Source organism: Hippoglossus hippoglossus, chromosome 7 (assembly GCF_009819705.1).
Source record: "Hippoglossus hippoglossus isolate fHipHip1 chromosome 7, fHipHip1.pri, whole genome shotgun sequence".
NCBI classification, from domain to species: Eukaryota; Metazoa; Chordata; class Actinopteri; order Pleuronectiformes; family Pleuronectidae; genus Hippoglossus; species Hippoglossus hippoglossus.
The window spans coordinates 10330763-10345308 of NC_047157.1; positions in this window are offsets into that span (position 1 = coordinate 10330763).

The window sequence follows — 14546 nt, forward strand, 5'->3', positions numbered from 1 at the left end:
ACGGTGACCTTGTGTGCCATTGGTCAGTTTTAGGACGCAAGGTATGAAACCACCAGCAGAGCTTCATTAGGACTTGGATGGAAGTCACAAGTAGCCTGATACTCACTCACACACACACACACACACACACACACACACACACACACATTCCTGTCATTCCCACAGTCTTTCAGAGAGCTTAGTAGAACTTAAACACTTGAGACGTGAGGATTTTTAACCAACAAATAATCCTTTTCTTTTCTGTGTGGCAAAATCACTCTCTCTCTCGTTTCCCTTATAACAAGAAAGAGAGGAGAAGGACACTGAAGGATAGAGAGAAGGAAAAAAAGAATAAGTAGAAGCATTAAATTAGGATTTTTTTTTTTAATCCAACTGATTAATTATTCATCTGATACCTTGCTGTATCACTGGTTAAAAAGCTATTCATAGTGTATTCACATTTTCAGTTACTCTTACAACAATGTACTTACTTATAGTATTATTATTGTGCTGTTAATTGGGTGCATAGATGTTAAATACAGTTGGAGAACATGATTGTTCCCCACAAGTGAAGACAAAGTGTCTCAAATGCCACCTACTGGCTGACTGCAGCGGAGGTAATAAGTCCCACCCCCTCTATGTTAGTGGGTAGGACATGGACCAAACGTCTAAATGGACGTCAAAAAACTTTTTCTCAAAGAGAAAGGTTTATGTTTTTTTTAGGTAGCTTCTAACACAATGATGTAAGTTCAAGTGTTTATTTTCCATTTAATTTTGGTTTATTTATGGAACCTCACTACTTCACTACTGCGGCTCCATCCTCCGATCTCTACTGCTCAGACTCAAAATGGGGAGACATGTTGTCAATCTTTAAATGCAGCCTATGATTGGGTGGATCCAATTATATTGGATATATAGATTTACATTAAGTTGCTGATCAGTCCAATCATATTGGACCCTAACTTCATTGACGTCATTATTACACTGTATTTTCTGTCCTATAGGGTGTATATTTAGTCATATTTCCAGGTTAGTTTGGTTTGTATCATCATTGTCAGGTGTGTTTGCTCTGTCAGATTACTCTGTGTGTGTGTGTGTGTGTGTGTGTGTGTGTGTGTGTGTGTGTGTGTGTGTGTGTGTGTGTGTGTGTGTGTGTGTGTGTGTGTGTGTGTGTGTGTTTACAGCTGTGTTTGCAGTATCGGGGGAAGTGTTGGCAGTAATATCTACCATGTGGAGGTGAGCCAGCTTGTGGTTTATGTGCTCTGAGGGCGAAGTAGCATCATGCAGTGTGCCGCACCTTATTACACACACACACCCACACACACACACACACACACAATCTGGCAAACTCTGAACTGACTTTTCATCACACACATTGTCAATGACTCATGTTCATGCACTAACTTTAGTGTTTATTCCTCACCTGTACCTGCCTAAACCCATCATCTTAACCATAATTATGTGCTTAAACGATCTGACAGAAATAAAGTTTTTACAGGTTTATTATGGACCTTAATTCAAAACATTACATTGTTTTGATGAGTTAAGATGGCAACCTAACAAGTGCCAATAGCTTTTATTCAAGAGCCATCCAACAAACAAAATAGTTAAAGTGATTTTCACAAAAGCTCATTTAGAAAAAAATATATCTGTAGCACACATATGATTTTTATTTTATAAGATGAATTAAAATAATTAGGGTAAACAGGTTATATTTAATTTCTTGTTAAATTTGTTAAAATCAGTATTCATTGTTTGACGAACAAGAAAGCAAATCTGATTGGTAGCCGACACTAAGATGGCAGTTTGTGAAAAGTGTGCGAGCAGCTCTTCTTGGCTTTGATCTCTGTTTGTGATCTTTGCACTCAGCAGTTATCTGTTATTAAAACCTGCAACACTTAACCCTGTGCATGTCCCTCCTTCATGTCAGAGCTTAGATTGGTCATCAGAAGAAAGCTGAAGTAAACACACGGACAAAAAACAAAAACAAGTCTCAATACAACTCAAGGATATCATGGTTGGTAGTATCATTACTAATCCCAGCCCCATTGTGCACGTTCTCCATCCTCTCTGCGTCTCGGCGCGGATCAGCTCACTCGCACGTTGTTTCCTTATTGCCTCTCTATCACCGCCTGTCAGTTACTGTGGTGACAGTGTCAACGCCTGCCAGTCACCACAGCGACTCGTCAATCGCCTTGGTAAGGGTGCTGCTGTCCTGTCAGTCACTGCTGTTTGCTTAGTCATGGGGATCAGACTAAGTGTTCACAGGCCCCCGGAGGTCACCATGAGACCACGACCTTTGACCGTGTGCGCCCAAGATGTATAAAGGAAGTCGGTGTCTCTGTTTTGTCTTTCTGTCTCTTTACCTGTGTTTTCCTCCTCCTGTTGTCCTGTTGTCTGCTCTGTTTCCGGGCAGCTGGGTGCATTTCAGTGCCTATCGTGAATTTTTTCCCCTGTAAAATGATACTTATTTGATTACTCATTTTGGGTCACTACACTTGAAGTTGACTCATATTAGCAGTGAAAACAATTCACATTTCCTAGGAAGACATTGCTCTTCATGTTTGACATGTCTTCACGCCTGCTACAAATGAAATGGGAGAAGTTTCTATTCTTGCTGGCAGACAACTTTTCTATTCATGTGTGTGTAACAACATGACCCGCTTGTGGTTAATGTTCCACGTGGATCTGTCAGTTTCATGAGCAGGGTTGTTAATGTAGATTGTATAGATAAGTGTATATTTTCATAACATATGTACAGTACATGTCTCTCAGTGATATGTGGGTGTGTGTTCAAGGACATAGTTGGTCCATGATGAGTGTTAGCAGGCCCTAACAGCGTCAGCCTGCAGATAAGAGGAGATTTTGGTGTAAAGATAGGTGCCCACAACATTTTAGCTCAACACAAAAGTACGGTGTTAGTTGTGCCACAACCTTAATGTGAACTCAACACATAGTTGGAACCTCATTATGTGCAGTTAAACAAAACTACACAGCGTTTCCCATTACTTATCTAGACTGTGGCAGTCCGCCATATTCAAATTTATATACCACCACAGTTTCATAGCTAACCAAAGAAGTTATTCGTACAGCTCATATTAATATCAGAGATCTCGAAGTTGATGTTTTGCTCTGTTGCTGCATTGTAAATCTGTGCTCTACGCTGCCAGCTCGCTCGTGCTATCATGTTACTGCTTGCTTGCGCTATGGTCCAAAATGCTAAAAGATTTCTGCCGTCCATGCAGACAGTCAGGTCTCTAAGTGTCAGCTGCAGCTGTGTGCACACACGCCACTGGCATGCAATGCAGTTCTCTCTTTCATGCGAGAACTTAACTTTCACTCTTCAGTCTGTGTCACTTGGAATCTCTGGTGCTGAGGGGGACCTTTGTGGGCGTACACGTACACTTGCACCTCTGTTACTGCCATAGATTGAATTAATTCTGTGGGAAACGCTGATAAAATGCAAAACCTTTCAACAAAAAAACGTATAACTATGCTTTCAAGTTCTAGAGTCTACAGCCACATGCCCACATGCTAACATGGCAATAATGACTATGCTAATGATAATATCCTTATGTTTAGCAGGTACAGTATAATTTTTACCAGGCTCTCTGTTTCATTTTAGTGTGTCTGCATGTATTTGCCAAAAGCACTTTAGACAAACTAGCTGAGGCCGATGGGAATGTTCAGCAGCTGTTTGGTCATAAAACGAAGAACATTTGGATTTTGATTCGATGAGGGGAAATTCTGTGTTATATTTAAAAGCAATAGAACCATACATTAGTTGTGAGACTTTTGTCCCCAAACCACTTATGTGAACCTTAGGGTGGCGCTGAAGGAAAGTCAGGGGATCACCGATGTAATATCATCTGGGAACCACTAATATACCAAGTTTTGTGCTAATCCATCTAGATGTCGTTATCCACATAATAGGTCTTATTTTATTAATGTTAATATGTGGAATTTGTGCTGAATTATATCTACATATGTGACATTTGAGTGAAATCATCTCTTGTGTTATCTGCATTTAATCTTCTTGTCTCTCATTGTCATTAAATATGTATTTCATTTTTAATCACTCTTTGTTTAACCTCTATGTCCAACATGAGAGAGGAATGAACCAGGTCACACACAATAGTCCACCTATAGAGTGAGAGACAAGAAACAGAGATTGTATGAAGGGAGTGAGTGTTGTGCTGTAAAGCAAAACAAAATGTCCAACCCACACTGCATGTGAGTGTAATGTAAATTATACACTCATGTTAGAGGTCATGTAAATAATTTAATGCAAGGCTAATGTTTTTGCTTTCCTTTCATCATGTTTGTGATTATTTGTATAGTGTGTGTCTGGACATGGGGGTCATACCGTGGTTGTGTGTGTGTGTGTGTGTGTGTGTGTGTGTGTGTGTGTGTGTGTGTGTGTGTGTGTGCGCGTGCGCGTGCGCGTGCGCATCAGTGTTTTAAGAATAAACATGATATCAGGCCCTGAGGGCGTAGAGGCAAGCTTGTGCAGATCTTTCTTTACTGCCCTGCTCATCTCTCTGACCCCTAACCCTTAACCTTTGACCCCTCACCATATACACTGACAGCCAAACAACAAGTTAACCTCGGGGACTACAGGTTGGGTAACGACACGGCTGATTGTTTTCAGCATCTTGATAAACAGGAGAAACTGTTTCTCCCTAGTTTTGGCACTTATATGAATGTATATATTTAAGAAATGGCCAATTTATTGTGTAAATTCATAAAATGCATATGCTGCTAGAGAGCCACATTTGATCAGCATCAGAGTTTATTATATGTTACAAGATGCATCCTCGTCAAATATCAACTTGTCCCCCAAATGTTTTTACACCCTCCATCACTTCCCTTTCCTCTTTAGCCTGACATCTGCTTCCTCCCCCATGCTTTTGGTCCACGGTAAGTGAGTTTTGACTGAACTGCCAGGGGCAAGATAACCTCAGCCCCGTCCTTCCCCCTCCCTATTCCCCTCCTGACGACCAAACACGTCCCTACCTGTCCAGGTGAGCCGATGGCCCCATCACTCTTACAACTTAACACTGTTTCTCTCTCCTCATCCGCCTCAGGAGGGTGTGAAACCTTTTTATTTATAAAGAACAATACTAATGTGGAAATGACTATTTTCATGCAAATGTATGATGTTGTTAGTTAAGGTTTAATTTTATATGAGAGAATATTGAATACAGAAAAAAGGGTTTTTACAAATATGGCAAATACACCCTTTTCACGGCAGCCTCGACATGAAACAGTAGGTAGACACATGAATTAAGGCTCTATCTAAGACTGTGTCTGAAATCACCCACCCACTCACTCACTATTCCCTACTTCACTACATAGGGACTTATAACTAGAGCATTTTATCGTGAGCTCATTGAAAAAATAAAGAAAAAACGCTTTCTGATACTGCTCAGCAAATTTTTTTTGTGCCGGTAATGACGTCGTTGTCGCAGGTTTATGACGTACAATGACAGCTAGTGGGAAATCGCACAAAAAATATAATTGTTTATTTTACACTAAGTATTAATAATTTAATGTAAGTAAACATGTTGAATGACAATATTTAAATATAGAAGTAAACTTGTTTGTCTCAGTTTGTGCTGTGATGCTCTGCTTTTATTTACATTTAATTACATTTCGCTCCTCTCGTCTCTCTCTACCGCGAGCGCAATGCATGATGGTAGATATTCCTCGGTTAGTGACCATACACAATTTTTCATGATGCATTATGGGAAACAGAGATTGCACTATATAGGGTATAAATAACTTCACTAAACGGACACCACAACAAAAGGGTCACCATAGTGATTGGTGAGTGGTTTCAGACACAGCACAACCTAATTAATGTGGCTTGTAATACCTGTGTTTACCTTTTTCATGTCAAAATGGCTGTCCTGAAAATGGTATATTACAGAAGCTGAAGATGCTCTAACTTTAATTTAATTAACTATTTTGTATACAAAGCCAATACTTCATTTGTATATCACAGTAGGTTGGTTTATTTGTTGCTAATTGCCAACTTTGGAATCCCCACTTTATCACAGTTTCATGTCTTTGAAATAGTAAAAGACAAAACAGAAAATTACAATAAATTAAACTTAACAGCTTATATTATAGACAACTTATATACATTGACGGCAAATCGCTTCCGACACAGACGATCAAAAAACAAGTCACTGACTGTTACTGAAAAAAGTGAACTCCAACAATGAACAAATAGTTTTCAACACACCTTTGTTATATTTTATCATCGGTCATACTGTGTTTATACAGTCTTTGTATTCATACATTTATTCCATTAAGTCATAACATTTCACGACCAGAGGCCAATTCATTCACATCTGCTTTTGAAACCCGAGGAGCTGCCCGCTGCTCGAATTTGCAACCTTTCTTTAAAGTATTTCCACACTACAGGTTTCCTAATTCCATGGCATCTGGCCCAAAAACAGTGTAAAAGGATCTGTTTTCCTCTATCAGCCGTGCCGCTGGAAACTGATTTATCGTAATGGAGGTATTTTCCCAGATCTTGTTTCCAGCTCCTTTCATTTCACAACAGATGTGACATTGAGGATTCATTTGATGATTGGCACGTGGCCTAGATGAAGCGTAAGTGGATCTCCACTCTACCTAAACAACCCTTTACTGTTAAGTGTCTCTGACAAGTAAGTGTCAGAAACAGAAACTTGTAATGTTGCCCTCACGGGTGCTTCTCTTAGGTGCTCTTTCTCATGTGGTAAGATCTCATACATATCAGGTATAACAGTAACATACACTGTGTGATTTGAGCTTGATTTTCACCTGATTTCACGTGCTACTGACCCATCGTCGGTTAGTCAGATTCATTTTGACATGACAGAAAGTTTGGTTGGCTGTCTTCATACTCTCGCACAATGAGTCACAAGTAGATTTCCCAAACTCAGCACCTCTTCCCCTCACTTTTGCAAAAGAGATAAATCAGAAGGCCCACGTCCTCCAAGCCACCTGCATGTCCATATGCTGACGCCTCTTATTTTTTGGGACGTTTCGACACAGAATGACACATATGGTCAATGCAGCGTGTTTTCCACTTGTGAGCATTGTTTGGAAACAAACTTTTAATTATTTGACAATGACAACGGTCTGGAGCTGGTCTGGAGGAGCTGATGGTAACGTACAGTGTGAGCAGTCAGGTCATGTGACACGATTGGACAGTGAGCACATGAATCGTGAGCTTTTAGATTCACATGTCAGATTATTTACTCACATCGTGAGGTGGGATTTAACAACAACATTTCTGAAGTCACACCATGTATGCTCAGCCTAAAGAAACTCTTTCTGTCCTGAGTGATGTTTGCTGCTGGTGTCGATGATTCATTTCTCCGCTGAAATCGGACAATATTAAGACATAAAACAGTAGCTATGTGGCTAGAAGATTGTTCCTAGAAAAATGGGAGCCAATTCATTAGATGTTCCCAACCTAAACCATCCATAACCATAAAGCTGCTAGCTATCCCTCAAAAGTGACTAAGTACTTCCCCTCGATGCAACAAGTTCACAATGTGTAAATCTTTAGTCCCAGTGTCAGGTGTTCAGCTCTGATGCGTTTGCCGGTTTTTCACAATTTATTTTAGCCGTAAACTTTTACAACACCAAAGCGTTCCTAGTGCCATAGTTAGTGTGAGAGTCTGCTAAATGTTCTATACAGATGACTTAAAGACAAAGGTTTTAAGTAGAATGTACTTATTCAAGTGCTCCTCCCCTGTTATTAATCATGCTCACCCCTCCCCAGCAGGGTGAGGTTTTATATTCCTGTCAGTGGTGAAAGGTTTATAGAGCCCGGCTCATTCCATGATGAAATAACTTGGCAGAGTGGGAGGATGTATCTAAAGAGGGTCATTGGGAAACAGGAGGAGGGACGCACTCCCTACACATGTATGTACAGATACAGATTTGCTCAAGCATTCACATAAACTCAGCAGGAACACACATACACGTGTTCACATACTGTACAAATCCAAACACACATATAGAGACGCATGCATACAAGTAAGAGCATGTCCAGCCTAACTGAAGCCTGCAGGTTTATTGTGCAGCTCTGGAATGTGGGATCTGATGAACTGCAACATATCGGCTGCTCAAGATACTTTATGCTTGATTATTGTCTATATTTTAGTTTTTGGGTGCTATCTCCTCTCAATTATTTACTGCATACATCCTCTTCATACTCCTCTATACTCCAGGTTCCACCTCAAACTTTACTTCTTCACCTCCTGTCTCCCTGTATCTGTCCGACCTTCTCTGTTTCCACCCCCCACTGTAATTCTTTTTCTTTTTTTTTTCATTATACTTTATGCTTGCGCACACACACACACACGCACACACACTTGCACCATTTGCAATGAGGCTATGCTGGGCTGAACAGCCTCGGGGTATAAAGCAGAGAAAAGCAGAGGAGAAGAAGTGGGAGCATAGGGAGAGAGGTAGGGAGGAGAGAACAGGAGAATAACATGACTTTAACTTTCAGAGCTCATAGAATTGTTCATATATTGTTGGGATTATCTGACAAATGACAAAGTCAAAGATGACAAAATCACCTTAAAATTATTTCCAACAATTGAAATGATGGCAAAGTCATTTTCGCTCTCTTGCTGTGTTCATAGGTGGAGGTGAGCCGTGATGTGGTTTATTTTAATGCTTGAATAGAGTTTTGATGAAATAACAGTTTTAATAATATACAGCGTCTAGGAATTGAATCAATGTTCTGTAAAGCCTGCACCAATGTTTAGTGTTGACTGAACAAACTGCATTCTACTGGGAGGTGCTAACCAGTATGGGTGAATACACACAGAAAAAAGATCCACGGTTGTGGACAGGCACCTGATTTAAGTCACTTTTCCCAATGTTTCTTTCAAATGTATTAATTCATAAAAATGATTGTAGCAGTTCTCTCTACAGCAATGGGTTGCTCCACACTCTATATACTATATTGGGCTCACCAGACCAGCCACTCTTAACATAAATTAAAGCGACTCAACGTTTCCCTCACCTTTATCGATCAAGCCAAATTGCCTGAACTGATGCTTCCCCTCAGTCTCATGGAAATACATCGTACCACCCTTACAACTCACCATACCCTTCAACCAGGGCAAGCAGTGGCTATTTCTGTAATATTATGGGATTTCTCTTTGGCGTTTTCCAGATGAGGCAAATGTAAAAAAAATGTGGCTACTTTTCTGGAAAAGACAAAATATGTCATTTTTTATAAACGGGTCATTACCAGAATAAAGTGGATTGTACATCTGGTGCTGGTCTCCATAACAAATGAAACTGCAGTGGAAACGGGTGTGTGTGTGTCTGTGTGTTTGGTTGTGCGGTTGAATTTTAATTTAACACCATCATTGTGATGACATTCAATCATCACTCCTTCCAGAATTCATGAATACCTCTCTAGGTCATACAACACATTTTACAGCCATTTAGATTGAACCTTCAGTTACTGTGGATGAAATAACGACAGATTGTTCCGATTTTTGCAGAAAGTTTATTCCGTCAATTTTGTTAGTAGCCTTGTTACCATCTGTCCAAAAGTAGTCATACTTGCATTGAACTGTGTATGTATATAGGTTAATAAAGACAGGATATATAGACTTATGTTACTGATAGGCCAACATTATATCAGTAAATTACTGTACAGAGTGAAAATATTGCTGTTAGGTGTTCTTTTTGTTTTATATTGTGTTGAGCCATTGTGTTGTATTTTTAGTAGAAAATTTAATTTACACAAAAGTGTAATTTCACTACAGTCAGTCATGCCATTGGTAAGAGGGAAAAGATTCTTGAATTGCGTGGCTGGAAAATCTAAATGGAGGATATTCAAGCATAATGTATGAATCTTCCAATGCTCCACATTGTTAGTATTTTTTAGTTATTTATACTTTGAGTGACAGACTAGTCTTGTGGGAAAAGGCGTTTGCTTATGGGTGAGATATGAAGTGCTTTCGTGGTTTATTTGCGGTTTATGTACATTTTTCATCAAGGGTTAACTGTCGGGCTCAGGTGCGTGTTTTAAAGTACACTGTCTGAACAGTTTTTGTGTGAAAGCCGTTGTAGAAAACTTTAAATCAAATTTGACCTTGCTGCATCTCGCCAGGCCAGCAGACTCGTGCATTATGAAAAAGGGAAGTAAAACAACAATATTCTACATAAAACAAGATACAGTATAAAGGATCTTGACTTGTAATTCTCATAAATTCAATGTAACACATACTCTAGAGATTGCAGACTGGCCTAAGGAGAATGTTTAATATTCATACAAAATAATGAAGGACTGATCTTTAATGCTAAGACTCTCTACATCCGACAGAGGGGTCACTGCTGACAGAGAAGAGCCAGTCTATTGACTTGTCAGAGGCACAGAAATATAAGAGGAAAAACAAACTTGACATGAATCTTGATGTAAAGTGCTTCGTGACACTCGTTTACACTGGAGGGCCTGTCCACTTCATCCCCATTAAGTACTGCGATGTGTGTGTATTGAGAGAGCGAGAGAGAGCGAGAGAGAGAGAGAGCTAAGCGCTGACTCTGCGGGAACAGCATGACCTATATTTAAACTCATAAGGAGTGATGCATTTTTACCAGCTGAACTTGCCACAGTGTGTGTGGGTGAGTTGGCTCAGGATATCATTCAAAACGATGACATTCAAATTGATAGATTCTTCCAAACACATTACTCTTTGTTTCTCTGTAAAAAAATAGTGGACCCCTGCTATATGTCAATGCAGTGTTCCCATTTATGAAAATGAAGTTTGCATTTTTTGATGCAGTGCTAATGTTGCTTCCTCCTCCTCATATAGTTTAAGTTTTGGGCATCATTGGGCAATTTCCATATTTTTGAATTCATAAAATAACAATTAACAGTGCACTAACTTATGAAGTTGACAGTGTTTATCTGTGCAGACACCTTTTCACAACTTAAAGTTATGGTTTATTGTTATGTAGTAGTTATAAAGGCAAACAAAGGAGGAAGTCAGGTGATGCATGATATAGAAGGACAAGGTGTGGGTTAAGAGAACGGTTGCATCAACAAAATGCAGGACACTGCAGTTTGATTGATTGTGTTTAACCAACACTTATCATTGTTTCTTTAAACCATGACTGTTCCACAACCATAACCACGTCTTTATTGTCAACCATAAACTGTCTTTAAAGATGGACGATGCATCTCCTCTTCCTCCCACTATCCACAAATTATATGAGCGCCGACATCTTGCGCATCTGAAGCCAGAGTGTGTGCAGAAGCTATCCGTGGTATGGATCTGTGACTCACTGATTCACATGCTCGACCAATCGTAAGTCAGTATCAGCTGTCAATCATGACGTTTCATCGTGTTTATAGCATTGTAACCAAACATACTGGAAAAAAGGACACTTGGAAAAACACAAGTGTGATTAGAACTACCAAAAATGACCCAGACCAACGTTGTCAGAAACAGAAAAAATGAAGTGTACTAAGACTCTTTAGTTTGGTCCATGTCCCGTCAACTAACATGGTGGTGGTAGGATGTATGACCTCCACTGCAGCCAGACCGCAGGTGGCAATCAGGACTCTTTGGCTTTACCGTTGGGGAGCTGTCATTTTGTCCATCTTTATATTCATGATTATATATATATGATCAAAGAAGGACGTTTGCCTGCTGTAGTTATGCTGCCAGTGGTCGTAACACCATGTGAGATGCAGAGGGCAAGATTGTACAGGTATATGTAGAACCACAGGCTATAGGTGAAATCTAAAAACTTTTTAAAATTATTTTAGTCAGTAGGTGATTGAAGCCTATAAAAGCCTTGTAATGACAAAAATATAGGATGAGAAAAGTGGGCGAGAATTTGTCTACCTGTGGCTTATAAATGCTGGCAGTGTATCACACCGCAGACTTGAAGTGATGACTGTGAACCCGTCATGGGTTTCAGTCTGGAGGGTGGGATTTTGGATTCATTTGGATTCCTATAACAAAGCAAAGAGGATAAAATAACACATTATAATGAAGCTGATTCCTTATCTGGTTTTCATTTTTTTCTTATACGCATGAAAGCAAGCAGGTGTAGTGACTTCTGAGCAGCAGCTTAGCTTTCACTAATTTGACATATTGTGAGACATTGTGGTTCACTGCACGCATGCATGGCCAAATACACAAATACACACGCAAACACACACACACAGACACACAACCAGCACCTAAAACGGGAAAAGTTTCCTTTGAGAAACAAAAAAAAGGAAAGGGATTGAGCGCTATTTGTTTGGAAAGGAAACGAAGCAGAGCAGAACGAGCCACTGAATAGAGAACCAGAAAAGAGAGAGTGAAGAAGTGAAAGCAGCGGCAGGGGAGGAAAACAGTGAGTGATAAAGGAGTGGCAGGAGGTGTGTGTTTTAGGGGTGAGAGCAGGAACTCAGGGTCAGACTCCCCCAAGTAGCTCCACAACAGGAGCTGGAGGAAGACAGGCAGTTACAGACCACACAGACCATAGTAGATCATGACAAGTCTCATACTTTAAATTGCTTCCGATTTGAAGAAAGGAGGAGATGGTTAGCTTTTTGGACGTGTTGGTATGTGATGTTTTCACTTCAGAGGCCATCTGAGTGGGAAGAACCATTTAGCTGACAGTAGAGGGGACATGAGGTCAGAATGTCCTTCATCGCTTTGGTCTGAATAAGAACCATCAGTGATAAACTGGCTCCGTTTTTTTCCTCTCTCACAAGGAGACGGATAATGAAAAACATTGAATTTCGCTGGAATCTGTCTGGCTCTGGATTGTCCTCTACTGTTGTCCACATCTGGAAGACAGATGAGGTTAGATACGGCTGAGGAGGTCACTGCGTTAACTCTTTTGTATGTTAATAATATATTAGTATAATGTACATAAATATGAATAAAGTAAAGGTAAAAAAAGGGATTGGTCTATTTCTTTAGTTTTAAACACTGTACATGTGGAAATAGAAAACAAAACTTTTGGCAAGAAACCAGTTTACAGTTTGGACGCAGACACCCCCACTGTTAGGCACAAGCCTAAAAAGAATGTATCCTAATTGAAAAGGTTACTGTCCTTTGACCATACCTGCCCAGGTATTCTTTGAAAGCCAACTCTACAACAGTAAATTTAAAGATACAGAGGCAGAAACATGGCAGGAGTTAATACAACCAGGGTGTCCTGTAACTCACCGTGTAGTGTGAGTCCTCCTGCAGCCTGAGTCCTTCTGCAGTTCGTTTTTTGACAGGGCCCATTGCTGTGGGTCTGATGTATGATAGAGGAAGTGCACATAGATGCACTGTATGAATGTGTATGTGAATGGGTAAATGCCAAATCTGTACTGTAAAGCACTTTTTCATCAAGTCTAGAAAACATAATGAATACAGACCATTAACACTTACTGTCCTTTCAATAAAGGTGACAAAATATCTTTAAAATAAAACAACATAGAACATAGTGCTACCAAAGAACAAGCATCTCATGGTCGAGGTCGCACACTCACTCAGAAACTGTGGGGTCACACATCCTCCTACTCCTAAGGGCTTCTGCCAATCTTGATAAACCAGCAGACAGCAAACAAGTCTACCCCCAATGTACTTTTTTTTTTTTACAAAAAGAGCCCACAGTACTTTGACAACAAGTAGTCCACAAAACAGTTTTCATTTTTTGGTGAACTATCCTAAAGCCCCAACAAGGAGTTCTTAACTGGTTATGAAGTGGTTTTATTTGAATATTTCTGCCTCTATAAACTATTCTCAATTTCTGTAGCCGGGGCGAATTACCCGCAAGGTCAGAGCAACGATTTACGATAGTCAGGCTGGAAAAGCCTATGTTTAGGTGGAGGGAGAGGAAACAGAAGGGAGGGAATCAAGCGGGTGAAGCAAGCCAGGCTACGAGCTAGGCCAAAGCCGAGGCTAAAGGCATACGGTCTAACCTTGTATGGGTTAGACTCGGGGGCACTGGTCTAACCCATACAGACCAGTGCCCCCGAGTCCGTCCTCGCCAACTCCATGTCTCCTACAAACGAAGTTGGATGAGATTAGAATGAGAATCACAATACATTACTTTATCGCCAAGCATCCAGCAAACAGCTGTGTGTAATGGTGTGGTTTGATATTCCAGCCAACTTTAAGCCCCTATACATGACTTGGTATTGTCTCAAGTGGGATGTTCCATTTTCCCACATAAGAGGGGGAAGTATGGATTTCTTTCACCTGTATGAATGTATTTAATACTCAATGGTTATGTTAAATAATTTCTAATATTGTTAGAATATTTTTTCTGCTGACAAATGGATCCACATTTTATGTATCTTTATGACTATGTTCAGTATTTTGATCTTTGAACCCCCTCTTGTTGCGCTTTGGTACGTGCGCCCAGGAATCACTCTGTTTGCATTTGGAGCAGAGAGAGACATTGGTCTGAGAAGAGGATGAAAACTGATGCAGTCCTTGTTTCATGTTATATCATTACAGTAAAAACATCCGAATAGAGCTGCAGTGTTTTCTTGGTGTGTTTCTTTTTTTCACTACTTCCAAAACAAATGC